The 12,195-nt window shown below is 41.9% G+C and overlaps 16 non-coding genes across 16 annotated transcripts; all 16 read right to left on the reverse strand.

The window, feature by feature from the left end:
• Positions 1 to 179: 179 nt before the first annotated feature.
• TRNAE-CUC (transfer RNA glutamic acid (anticodon CUC)) lies at positions 180 to 251 on the reverse strand. Its single transcript has one exon. It is a non-coding gene; the product is annotated as a tRNA-Glu (tRNA).
• Positions 252 to 316: 65 nt separating this feature from the next.
• TRNAE-UUC (transfer RNA glutamic acid (anticodon UUC)) lies at positions 317 to 388 on the reverse strand. The gene has a single exon. It is a non-coding gene; the product is annotated as a tRNA-Glu (tRNA).
• An 884-nt stretch (positions 389 to 1,272) lies between these two features.
• TRNAE-UUC (transfer RNA glutamic acid (anticodon UUC)) lies at positions 1,273 to 1,344 on the reverse strand. Its single transcript has one exon. It is a non-coding gene; the product is annotated as a tRNA-Glu (tRNA).
• Positions 1,345 to 1,683: 339 nt separating this feature from the next.
• TRNAE-CUC (transfer RNA glutamic acid (anticodon CUC)) lies at positions 1,684 to 1,755 on the reverse strand. The gene has a single exon. It is a non-coding gene; the product is annotated as a tRNA-Glu (tRNA).
• Positions 1,756 to 1,821: 66 nt separating this feature from the next.
• Positions 1,822 to 1,893, reverse strand: TRNAE-CUC (transfer RNA glutamic acid (anticodon CUC)). Its single transcript has one exon. It is a non-coding gene; the product is annotated as a tRNA-Glu (tRNA).
• Positions 1,894 to 2,504: 611 nt separating this feature from the next.
• TRNAE-CUC (transfer RNA glutamic acid (anticodon CUC)) lies at positions 2,505 to 2,576 on the reverse strand. The gene has a single exon. It is a non-coding gene; the product is annotated as a tRNA-Glu (tRNA).
• A 201-nt stretch (positions 2,577 to 2,777) lies between these two features.
• Positions 2,778 to 2,849, reverse strand: TRNAE-CUC (transfer RNA glutamic acid (anticodon CUC)). Its single transcript has one exon. It is a non-coding gene; the product is annotated as a tRNA-Glu (tRNA).
• A 202-nt stretch (positions 2,850 to 3,051) lies between these two features.
• On the reverse strand, positions 3,052 to 3,123 carry TRNAE-CUC (transfer RNA glutamic acid (anticodon CUC)). The gene has a single exon. It is a non-coding gene; the product is annotated as a tRNA-Glu (tRNA).
• Positions 3,124 to 3,188: 65 nt separating this feature from the next.
• TRNAE-UUC (transfer RNA glutamic acid (anticodon UUC)) lies at positions 3,189 to 3,260 on the reverse strand. The gene has a single exon. It is a non-coding gene; the product is annotated as a tRNA-Glu (tRNA).
• Positions 3,261 to 3,734: 474 nt separating this feature from the next.
• TRNAE-UUC (transfer RNA glutamic acid (anticodon UUC)) lies at positions 3,735 to 3,806 on the reverse strand. Its single transcript has one exon. It is a non-coding gene; the product is annotated as a tRNA-Glu (tRNA).
• Positions 3,807 to 4,506: 700 nt separating this feature from the next.
• TRNAE-UUC (transfer RNA glutamic acid (anticodon UUC)) lies at positions 4,507 to 4,578 on the reverse strand. The gene has a single exon. It is a non-coding gene; the product is annotated as a tRNA-Glu (tRNA).
• Positions 4,579 to 5,507: 929 nt separating this feature from the next.
• TRNAE-UUC (transfer RNA glutamic acid (anticodon UUC)) lies at positions 5,508 to 5,579 on the reverse strand. The gene has a single exon. It is a non-coding gene; the product is annotated as a tRNA-Glu (tRNA).
• Positions 5,580 to 6,867: 1,288 nt separating this feature from the next.
• On the reverse strand, positions 6,868 to 6,939 carry TRNAE-UUC (transfer RNA glutamic acid (anticodon UUC)). Its single transcript has one exon. It is a non-coding gene; the product is annotated as a tRNA-Glu (tRNA).
• Positions 6,940 to 8,501: 1,562 nt separating this feature from the next.
• Positions 8,502 to 8,573, reverse strand: TRNAE-UUC (transfer RNA glutamic acid (anticodon UUC)). Its single transcript has one exon. It is a non-coding gene; the product is annotated as a tRNA-Glu (tRNA).
• A 2,067-nt stretch (positions 8,574 to 10,640) lies between these two features.
• TRNAE-UUC (transfer RNA glutamic acid (anticodon UUC)) lies at positions 10,641 to 10,712 on the reverse strand. Its single transcript has one exon. It is a non-coding gene; the product is annotated as a tRNA-Glu (tRNA).
• Positions 10,713 to 11,915: 1,203 nt separating this feature from the next.
• Positions 11,916 to 11,987, reverse strand: TRNAE-UUC (transfer RNA glutamic acid (anticodon UUC)). Its single transcript has one exon. It is a non-coding gene; the product is annotated as a tRNA-Glu (tRNA).
• Between the last annotated feature and the right edge of the window lie 208 nt (positions 11,988 to 12,195).

Raw genomic sequence — 12,195 nt, forward strand, 5'->3', positions numbered from 1 at the left:
GCTTCTTCTATCGTTTTATAATAAAGATTTTTGGAAACTGACCTCAGATACCGGGAATTGAACAAGTGCCTTCTGGGTGAACACAGATATCCTAGCCACTAGACCATATCGGATCTGCTCGGGTTCTAACAATTGAGTTCCTAGTATCGTTTCAAAATAAAAAAATTTAGAAAACTGACCTCCGATACCGGGAATTGAACCCGGGCCTTCTGGGTGAGAGCCAGATGTCCTAGCCACTAGACCATATCGGATCCGTCTGGTTTGTCACAGTTTAGCTCCTAGTATCCTTGATAAATAAATTTTTTAGAAAACTGACCTCCGATACCGGGAATTAAACCCGGGCCTTCTGGGTGAAAGCCAGATATCCTAGCCACTAGACCATATCGGATCTGCTTGAGTTTTCACCATTGAGCTTCTTCTATCGTTTCATAATAAAGATTTTTGGAAACTGACCTCAGATACCGGAAATTGAACAAGTGCCTTCTGGGTTAACCCAGATATCCTAGCCACTAGACCATATCGGATCTGCTTGTGTTTTCACCATTGAGCTTCATATATCCTTTCATAATAAAGATTTTAGAAAACTGACCTCCGATACCGGAAATTGAACCCGGGCCTTCTGGGTGAAAGCGAGATATCCTAGCTACTAGACCATATCTGATCTGCTTGAGTTTTCGACATTGAGCTTCTTCTATCGTTTCATAATAAAGATTTTAGAAAACTGACCTCATATACCGGGAACTGAACCCGGGCCTTCTGGGTGGAAGCCAGATATCCTGGCCACTAGACTATATCGGATCTGCTTGAGTTTTCACCATTGAGCTTTTTCTATCGTTTTATAATAAAGATTTTTGGAAACTGACCTCAGATACCGGGAATTGAACCCGGGCCTTCTGGTGAAGGCCAGATGTCCTAGCCACTAGACCATATCGGATCGTTTGAATTGTCACAGTTTAGCTCCTAGTATCCTTGATAAATAAATTTTTTAGAACACTGACCTCCGATACCGGGAATTGAACCCGGGAATTCTGCGAGAAAGCCAGATATCCTAGCCACTAGACCATATCGGATCTGCTTGAGTTTTCACCATTGAGCTTCTTCTATCGTTTCATAATAAAGATTTTAGAAAACTGACCTCAGATACCGGGAATTGAACAAATGCCTTCTGGGTGAAGCCAGATATCCTAGCCACTAGACCATACAGGATCTGCTTGGGTTTTAACAATTGAGTTCCTGTATCGTTTCTTAATAAAAAAAATTTAGAAAACTGACCTCCGATACCGGGAATTGAACCCGGGCCTTCTGGGTGAAAGCCAGATATCCTAGCCACTAGAACATATCGGATCTGCTTGAGTTTTCACCATTGAGCTTCTTCTATCGTTTCATAATAAAGATTTTAGAAAACTGTCCTCAGATACCGGGAATTGAACAAGTGCCTTTTGGGTGAAAGCGAGATATCCTAGCTACTAGACCATATCGGATCTGCTTGAGTTTTCACCATTGAGCTTCTTCTATCATTTCATAATAAAGATTTTAGAAAACTGACCTCAGATACCGGGAATTGAACCCGGGCCTTCTGGGTGAAGGCCAGATATCCTAGCCAATAGACCATATCGGATCTATTTGGTTTCTCACATTTGAGCTCATAGTATCGTTGACTAACAAAGTTTTTAGAAAACTGACCTCCGATACCGGGAATTGAACCCGGGCCTTCTGGGTGAGAGCCAGATATCCTAGCCACTATACCATATCGGATCTGCTTGAGTTTTCACCATTGAGTTCCTAGTATCGTTTCAAAATAAAAAAATTTAGAAAACTGACCTCCGATACCGGGAATTGAACCCGGGCCTTCTGGGTGAGAGCCAGATGTCCTAGCCACTAGACCACATCGGATCGTTTGAATTGTCACAGTTTAGCTCCTAGTATCCTTGATAAATAAATTTTTTAGAAAACTGACCTCCGATACCGGGAATTGAACCCGGGCCTTCTGCGTGAAAGCCAGATATCCTAGCCACCAGACCATATCGGATCTGCTTGAGTTTTCACCATTGAGCTTCTTCTATCGTTTCATAATAAAGATTTTAGAAAACTGACCTCAGATACCGGGAATTGAACAAATGCCTTCTGGGTGAAGCCAGATATCCTAGCTACTAGACCATATCGGATCTGCTTGAGTTTTCACCATTGAGCTTCTTCTATCATTTCATAATAAAGATTTTAGAAAACTGACCTCAGATACCGGGAATTGAACCCGGGCCTTCTGGGTGAAGGCCAGATATCCTAGCCAATAGACCATATCGGATCTATTTGGTTTCTCACAATTGAGCTCATAGTATCGTTGACTAATAAAGTTTTTAGAAAACTGACCTCCGATACCGGGAATTGAACCCGGGCCTTCTGGGTGAAGGCCAGATATACTAGCCAATAGACCATATCGGATCTATTCTGTTTCTCACAATTGAGCTCATAGTATCGTTGACTAATAAAGTTTTTAGAAAACTGACCTCCGATACCGGGAATTGAACCCGGGCCTTCTGGGTGAGAGCCAGATATCCTAGCCACTAGACCATATCGGATCTGCTTGAGTTTTCACCATTGAGCTTCTTCTATCGTTTTATAATAAAGATTTTTGGAAACTGACCTCAGATACCGGGAATTGAACAAGTGCCTTCTGGGTGAACACAGATATCCTAGCCACTAGACCATATCGGATCTGTTTGGGTTTTAACAATTGAGTTCCTAGTATCGTTTCTTAATAAAGTTTTTAGAAAACTGACCTCCGATACCGGGAATTGAACCCGGGCCTTCTGGGTGAGAGCCAGATGTCCTAGCCACTAGACCATATCGGATCCGTCTGGTTTGTCACAGTTTAGCTCCAAGTATCCTTGATAAATAAATTTTTTAGAAAACTGACCTCCGATACCGGGAATTAAACCCGGGCCTTCTGGGTTAAGCCAGATATCCTAGCCACTAGACCATATCGGATCTGCTCGGGTTCTAACAATTGAGTTCCTAGTATCGTTTCAAAATAAAAAAATTTAGAAAACTGACCTCCGATACCGGGAATTGAACCCGGGCCTTCTGGGTGAGAGCCAGATGTCCTAGCCACTAGACCATATCGGATCCGTCTGGTTTGTCACAGTTTAGCTCCTAGTATCCTTGATAAATAAATTTTTTAGAAAACTGACCTCCGATACCGGGAATTAAACCCGGGCCTTCTGGGTGAAAGCCAGATATCCTAGCCACTAGACCATATCGGATCTGCTTGAGTTTTCACCATTGAGCTTCTTCTATCGTTTCATAATAAAGATTTTTGGAAACTGACCTCAGATACCGGAAATTGAACAAGTGCCTTCTGGGTTAACCCAGATATCCTAGCCACTAGACCATATCGGATCTGCTTGCGTTTTAACAATTGAGTTCCTAGTATCGTTTCTTAATAAAGAATCTATATAACTGACCTCCGATACCGGGAACTGAACCCGGGCCTTCCGGGTGAAAGCCAGATTGCCTATCCACTAGACCATATTGGATCTGGTTGGGTTTTCACCATTGAGCTTCTTCTATCGTTTCATAATAAAGATTTTTGGAAACTGACCTCAGATACCGGAAATTGAACTAGTGCCTTCTGGGTGAACCCAGATATCCTAGCCACTAGACCATATCGGATCTGTTTGGGTTTTAACAATTGAGTTCCTAGTATCCTTTCTTAATAAAGTTTTTAGAAAACTGACCTCCGATACCGGGAATTGAACCCGGGCCTTCTGGGTGAAGGCCAGATATCCTAGCCACTAGACCATATCGGATCTGCTCGGGTTCTAACAATTGAGTTCCTAGTATCGTTTCTTAATCTGCTTGGGTTTTAACAATTGAGTTCCTAGTATCGTTTCTTAATAAAGAATTTACAAAACTGACCTCCGATACCGGGGACTGAACCCGGGCCTTCTGGGTGAAAGCCAGATTGCCTAGCCACTAGACCATATCGGATCTGCTTGAGTTTTCACCATTGAGCTTCTTCTATCGTTTCATAATAAAGATTTTAGAAAACTGACCTCAGATAACGGGAATTGAATCCGGGCTTTCTGGGTGAAAGCCAGATATCCTAGCCACTAGACCATATCGGATCTGCTTGAGTTTTCACCATTGAGCTTCTTCTATCGTTTCATAATAAAGATTTTTGGAAAATGACCTCAGATACCGGGAATTGAACAAGTGCCTTCTGGGTTAACCAAGATATCCTAGCCACTAGACCATATCGGATCTGTTTGGGTTTTAACAATTGAGTTCCTAGTATCGTTTCTTAATCTTCTTGGGTTTTAACAATTGAGTTCCTAGTATCGTTTCTTAATAAAGTTTTTAGAAAACTGACCTCCGATACCGGGAATTGAACCCGGGCCTTCTGGGTGAAGGCCAGATATCCTAGCCAATAGACCATATCGGATCTATTTGGTTTCTCAAAATTGAGCTCATTGTATCGTTGACTAATAAAGCTTTTAGAAAACTGACCTCCGATACCGGGAATTGAACCCGGGCCTTTTGGGTGAAAGCCACATATCCTAGCCACTAGACCATATCGGATCTGCTTGAGTTTTCACCATTGAGCTTCTTCTATCGTTTCATAATAAAGATTTTAGAAAACTGACCTCAGATAACGGGAATTGAATCCGGGCCTTCTGGGTTAAGCCAGATATCCTAGCCACTAGATCATATCGGATCTGCTCGGGTTCTAACAATTGAGTTCCTAGTATCGTTTCTTAATCTGCTTGGGTTTTAACAATTGAGTTCCTAGTATCGTTTCTTAATAAAGAATTTACAAAACTGACCTCCGATACCGGGGACTGAACCCGGGCCTTCTGGGTGAAAGCCAGGTTGCCTAGCCACTAGATCATATCGGATCTGCTTGAGTTTTCACCATTGAGCTTCTTCTATGGTTTCATAATAAAGATTTTAGAAAACTGACCTCAGATAACGGGAATTGAATCCGGGCTTTCTGGGTGAAAGCCAGATATCCTAGCCACTAGACCATATCGGATCTGCTTGAGTTTTCACCATTGAGCTTCTAATATCGTTTCATAATAAAGATTTTAGAAAACTGACCTCCGATACCGGGAATTGATCCCGGGCCTTCTGGGTGAAAGCCAGATATCCTAGCCACTAGACCGTATCGGATCTGCTTGAGTTTTCACCATTGAGCTTCTTCTATCGTTTCATAATAAAGATTATAGAAAACTGACCTCAGATAACGAGAATTGAATCCGGGCTTTCTGGGTGAAAGCCAGATATCCTAGCCACTAGACCATATCGGATCTGCTTGAGTTTTCACCATTGAGCTTCTTCTATCGTTTCATAATAAAGATTTTAGAAAACTGACCTCAGATAACGGGAATTGAATCCGGGCCTTCTGGGTTAAGCCAGATATCCTAGCCACTAGATCATATCGGATCTGTTTGGGTTTTAACAATTGAGTTCCTAGTATCCTTTCTTAATAAAGTTTTTAGAAAACTGACCTCCGATACCGGGAATTGAACCCGGGCCTTCTGGGTGAAGGCCAGATATCCTAGCCACTAGACCATATCGGATCTGCTCGGGTTCTAACAATTGAGTTCCTAGTATCGTTTCTTAATCTGCTTGGGTTTTAACAATTGAGTTCCTAGTATCGTTTCTTAATAAAGAATTTACAAAATTGACCTCCGATACCGGGGACTGAACCCGGGCCTTCTGGGTGAAAGCCAGATTGCCTAGCCACTAGACCATATCGGATCTGCTTGAGTTTTCACCATTGAGCTTCTTCTATCGTTTCATAATAAAGATTTTTGGAAAATGACCTCAGATACCGGGAATTGAACAAGTGCCTTCTGGGTTAACCAAGATATCCTAGCCACTAGACCATATCGGATCTGTTTGGGTTTTAACAATTGAGTTCCTAGTATCGTTTCTTAATCTTCTTGGGTTTTAACAATTGAGTTCCTAGTATCGTTTCTTAATAAAGTTTTTAGAAAACTGACCTCCGATACCGGGAATTGAACCCGGGCCTTCTGGGTGAAGGCCAGATATCCTAGCCAATAGACCATATCGGATCTATTTGGTTTCTCAAAATTGAGCTCATTGTATCGTTGACTAATAAAGTTTTTAGAAAACTGACCTCCGATACCGAGAATTGAACCCGGGCCTTTTGGGTGAAAGCCAGATATCCTAGCTACTAGACCATATCGGATCTGCTTGAGTTTTCACCATTGAGCTTCTTCTATCGTTTCATAATAAAGATTTTAGAAAACTGACCTCAGATAACGGAATTGAATCCGGGCCTTCAGGCTTAAGCCAGATATTCTAGCCACTAGACCATATCGGATCTGCTCTGGTTCTAAAATTGAGTTCCTAGTATCGTTTCTTAATGTGCTTGGGTTTTAACAATTGAGTTCCTAGTATCGTTTCTTAATAAAGAATTTAGAAAACAGACCTCCGATACCGGGGACTGAACCCGGGCCTTCTGGGTGAAAGCCAGATTGCCTATCCACCAGACCATATCGGATCTGCTTGAGTTTTCACCATTGAGCTTCTTCTATCGTTTCATAATAAAGATTTTTGGAAACTGACCTCAGATACCGGGAATTGAACAAGTGTCTTCTGGGTGAACCCAGATATCCTAGCCACTAGACCATATCGGATCTTTTCGGGTTTTAACAATTGAGTTCCTAGTATCGTTTCTTAATAAAGTTTTTAGAAAACTGACCTCCGATACCGGGAAATGAACCCGGGCCTTCTGGGTGAAGGCCAGATATCCTAGCCAATAGACCATATCGGATCTATTTGGTTTCTCAAAATTGAGCTCAATGTATCGTTGACTAATAAAGCTTTTAGAAAACTGACCTCCGATACCGGGAATTGAACCCGGGCCTTTTGGGTGAAAGCCACATATCCTAGCCACTAGACCATATCGGATCTGCTTGAGTTTTCACCATTGAGCTTCTTCTATCGTTTCATAATAAAGATTTTAGAAAACTGACCTCAGATAACGGGAATTGAATCCGGGCCTTCTGGGTTAAGCCAGATATCCTAGCCACTAGACCATATCGGATCTGCTCGGGTTCTAACAATTGAGTTCCTAGTATCGTTTCTTAATCTGCTTGGGTTTTAACAATTGAGTTCCTAGTATCGTTTCTTAATAAAGAATTTACAAAACTGACCTCCGATACCGGGGACTGAACCCGGGCCTTCTGGGTGAAAGCCAGATTGCCTAGCCACTAGACCATATCGGATCTGCTTGAGTTTTCACCATTGAGCTTCTTCTATCGTTTCATAATAAAGATTTTAGAAAACTGACCTCAGATAACGGGAATTGAATCCGGGCTTTCTGGGTGAAAGCCAGATATCCTAGCCACTAGACCATATCGGATCTGCTTGAGTTTTCACCATTGAGCTTCTTCTATCGTTTCATAATAAAGATTTTTGGAAAATGACCTCAGATACCGGGAATTGAACAAGTGCCTTCTGGGTTAACCAAGATATCCTAGCCACTAGACCATATCGGATCTGTTTGGGTTTTAACAATTGAGTTCCTAGTATCGTTTCTTAATCTTCTTGGGTTTTAACAATTGAGTTCCTAGTATCGTTTCTTAATAAAGTTTTTAGAAAACTGACCTCCGATACCGGGAATTGAACCCGGGCCTTCTGGGTGAAGGCCAGATATCCTAGCCAATAGACCATATCGGATCTATTTGGTTTCTCAAAATTGAGCTCATTGTATCGTTGACTAATAAAGTTTTTAGAAAACTGACCTCCGATACCGAGAATTGAACCCGGGCCTTTTGGGTGAAAGCCAGATATCCTAGCTACTAGACCATATCGGATCTGCTTGAGTTTTCACCATTGAGCTTCTTCTATCGTTTCATAATAAAGATTTTAGAAAACTGACCTCAGATAACGGGAATTGAATCCGGGCCTTCAGGCTTAAGCCAGATATTCTAGCCACTAGACCATATCGGATCTGCTCTGGTTCTAAAATTGAGTTCCTAGTATCGTTTCTTAATGTGCTTGGGTTTTAACAATTGAGTTCCTAGTATCGTTTCTTAATAAAGAATTTAGAAAACAGACCTCCGATACCGGGGACTGAACCCGGGCCTTCTGGGTGAAAGCCAGATTGCCTATCCACCAGACCATATCGGATCTGCTTGAGTTTTCACCATTGAGCTTCTTCTATCGTTTCATAATAAAGATTTTTGGAAACTGACCTCAGATACCGGGAATTGAACAAGTGCCTTCTGGGTGAACCCAGATATCCTAGCCACTAGACCATATCGGATCTTTTCGGGTTTTAACAATTGAGTTCCTAGTATCGTTTCTTAATAAAGTTTTTAGAAAACTGACCTCCGATACCGGGAAATGAACCCGGGCCTTCTGGGTGAAGGCCAGATATCCTAGCCAATAGACCATATCGGATCTATTTGGTTTCTCAAAATTGAGCTCATTGTATCGTTGACTAATAAAGCTTTTAGAAAACTGACCTCCGATACCGGGAATTGAACCCGGGCCTTTTGGGTGAAAGCCACATATCCTAGCCACTAGACCATATCGGATCTGCTTGAGTTTTCACCATTGAGCTTCTTCTATCGTTTCATAATAAAGATTTTAGAAAACTGACCTCAGATAACGGGAATTGAATCCGGGCCTTCTGGGTTAAGCCAGATATCCTAGCCACTAGATCATATCGGATCTGCTCGGGTTCTAACAATTGAGTTCCTAGTATCGTTTCTTAATCTGCTTGGGTTTTAACAATTGAGTTCCTAGTATCGTTTCTTAATAAAGAATTTACAAAACTGACCTCCGATACCGGGGACTGAACCCGGGCCTTCTGGGTGAAAGCCAGGTTGCCTAGCCACTAGATCATATCGGATCTGCTTGAGTTTTCACCATTGAGCTTCTTCTATGGTTTCATAATAAAGATTTTAGAAAACTGACCTCAGATAACGGGAATTGAATCCGGGCTTTCTGGGTGAAAGCCAGATATCCTAGCCACTAGACCATATCGGATCTGCTTGAGTTTTCACCATTGAGCTTCTTCTATCGTTTCATAATAAAGATTTTAGAAAACTGACCTCCGATACCGGGAATTGATCCCGGGCCTTCTGGGTGAAAGCCAGATATCCTAGCCACTAGACCGTATCGGATCTGCTTGAGTTTTCACCATTGAGCTTCTCCTATCGTTTCATAATAAAGATTATAGAAAACTGACCTCAGATAACGAGAATTGAATCCGGGCTTTCTGGGTGAAAGCCAGATATCCTAGCCACTAGACCATATCGGATCTGCTTGAGTTTTCACCATTGAGCTTCTTCTATCGTTTCATAATAAAGATTTTAGAAAACTGACCTCAGATAACGGGAATTGAATCCGGGCCTTCTGGGTTAAGCCAGATATCCTAGCCACTAGATCATATCGGATCTGCTCGGGTTCTAACAATTGAGTTCCTAGTATCGTTTCTTAATCTGCTTGGGTTTTAACAATTGAGTTCCTAGTATCGTTTCTTAATAAAGAATTTACAAAACTGACCTCCGATACCGGGGACTGAACCCGGGCCTTCTGGGTGAAAGCCAGGTTGCCTAGCCACTAGACCATATCGGATCTGCTTGAGTTTTCACCATTGAGCTTCTTCTATCGTTTCATAATAAAGATTTTAGAAAACTGACCTCAGATAACGGGAATTGAATCCGGGCTTTCTGGGTGAAAGCCAGATATCCTAGCCACTAGACCATATCGGATCTGCTTGAGTTTTCACCATTGAGCTTCTTCTATCGTTTCATAATAAAGATTTTAGAAAACTGACCTCCGATACCGGGAATTGATCCCGGGCCTTCTGGGTGAAAGCCAGATATCCTAGCCACTAGACCGTATCGGATCTGCCTGAGTTTTCACCATTGAGCTTCTTCTATCGTTTCATAATAAAGATTATAGAAAACTGACCTCAGATAACGAGAATTGAATCCGGGCTTTCTGGGTGAAAGCCAGATATCCTAGCCACTAGACCATATCGGATCTGCTTGAGTTTTCACCATTGAGCTTCTTCTATCGTTTCATAATAAAGATTTTAGAAAACTGACCTCAGATAAAGGGAATTGAATCCGGGCCTTCTGGGCGAAAGCCAGATATCCTAGCCACTAGACCATATCGGTTCTGCTTGAGTTTTCACCATTGAGCTTCTTCTATCGTTTCATAATAAAGATTTTAGAAAACTGACCTCAGATAAAGGGAATTGAATCCGGGCCTTCTGGGTGAAAGCCAGATTGCCTATCCACTAGACCATATGGGATCTGCTTGAGTTTTCACCATTCAGTTTCTTCTATCGTTTCATAATAAAGATTTTTGGAAACTGACCTCAGATACCGGAAATTGAACAAGTGCCTTCTGAATGAATCCAGATATCCTAGCCACTAGACTATGTCGGATCTGTTTGGGTTTTAACAATTGAGTTCCTAGTATCGTTTCGTAATAAATTTTTAGAAAACTGACCTCCGATACCGGGAAATGGACCCGGGCCTTCTGGGTGAAGGCCAGATATCCTAGCCAATAGACCATATCGGATCTATTTGGTTTCTCAAAATTGAGCTCATTGTATCGTTGACTAATAAAGCTTTTAGAAAACTGACCTCCGATACCGGGAATTGAACCCGGGCCTTTTGGGTGAAAGCCACATATCCTAGCCACTAGACCATATCGGATCTGCTTGAGTTTTCACCATTGAGCTTCTTCTATCGTTTCATAATAAAGATTTTAGAAAACTGACCTCAGATAACGGGAATTGAATCCGGGCCTTCTGGGTTAAGCCAGATATCCTAGCCACTAGATCATATCGGATCTGCTCGGGTTCTAACAATTGAGTTCCTAGTATCGTTTATTAATCTGCTTGGGTTTTAACAATTGAGTTCCTAGTATCGTTTCTTAATAAAGAATTTACAAAACTGACCTCCGATACCGGGGACTGAACCCGGGCCTTCTGGGTGAAAGCCAGGTTGCCTAGCCACTAGACCATATCGGATCTGCTTGAGTTTTCACCATTGAGCTTCTTCTATCGTTTCATAATAAAGATTTTAGAAAACTGACCTCAGATAACGGGAATTGAATCCGGGCTTTCTGGGTGAAAGCCAGATATCCTAGCCACTAGACCATATCGGATCTGCTTGAGTTTTCACCATTGAGCTTCTTCTATCGTTTCATAATAAAGATTTTAGAAAACTGACCTCCGATACCGGGAATTGATCCCGGGCCTTCTGGGTGAAAGCCAGATATCCTAGCCACTAGACCGTATCGGATCTGCTTGAGTTTTCACCATTGAGCTTCTTCTATCGTTTCATAATAAAGATTATAGAAAACTGACCTCAGATAACGAGAATTGAATCCGGGCTTTCTGGGTGAAAGCCAGATATCCTAGCCACTAGACCATATCGGATCTGCTTGAGTTTTCACCATTGAGCTTCTTCTATCGTTTCATAATAAAGATTTTAGAAAACTGACCTCAGATCAAGGGAATTGAATCCGGGCCTTCTGGGCGAAAGCCAGATATCCTAGCCACTAGACCATATCGGTTCTGCTTGAGTTTTCACCATTGAGCTTCTTCTATCGTTTCATAATAAAGATTTTAGAAAACTGACCTCAGATAAAGGGAATTGAATCCGGGCCTTCTGGGTGAAAGCCAGATTGCCTATCCACTAGACCATATGGGATCTGCTTGAGTTTTCACCATTCAGTTTCTTCTATCGTTTCAAAATAAAGATTTTTGGAAACTGACCTCAGATACCGGAAATTGAACAAGTGCCTTCTGAATGAATCCAGATATCCTAGCCACTAGACTATGTCGGATCTGTTTGGGTTTTAACAATTGAGTTCCTAGTATCGTTTCGTAATAAAGTTTTTAGAAAACTGACCTCCGACACCGGGAATTGAACCCGGGCCTTTTGGGTGAAAGCCAGATATCCTAGCCACTAGACCATATCGGATCTGCTTGAGTTTTCACAATTGAGCTTCTTCTATCGTTCCATAATAGAGATTTTAGAAAACTGACCTCAGATTACGGGAATTGAATCCGGGCCATCTGGGTTAAGCCAGATATCCTAGCCACTAGACCATATCGGATCTGCTCGGGTTCTAACAATTGAGTTCCTAGTATCGTTTCTTAATCTGCTTGGGTTTTAACAATTGAGTTCC

This window comes from Phalangium opilio, unplaced genomic scaffold (genome assembly GCF_054372755.1).
Source record: "Phalangium opilio isolate 3A_F unplaced genomic scaffold, DU_Popi_V2 ptg000118l_1, whole genome shotgun sequence".
In the NCBI taxonomy this organism is placed as follows: Eukaryota; Metazoa; Arthropoda; class Arachnida; order Opiliones; family Phalangiidae; genus Phalangium; species Phalangium opilio.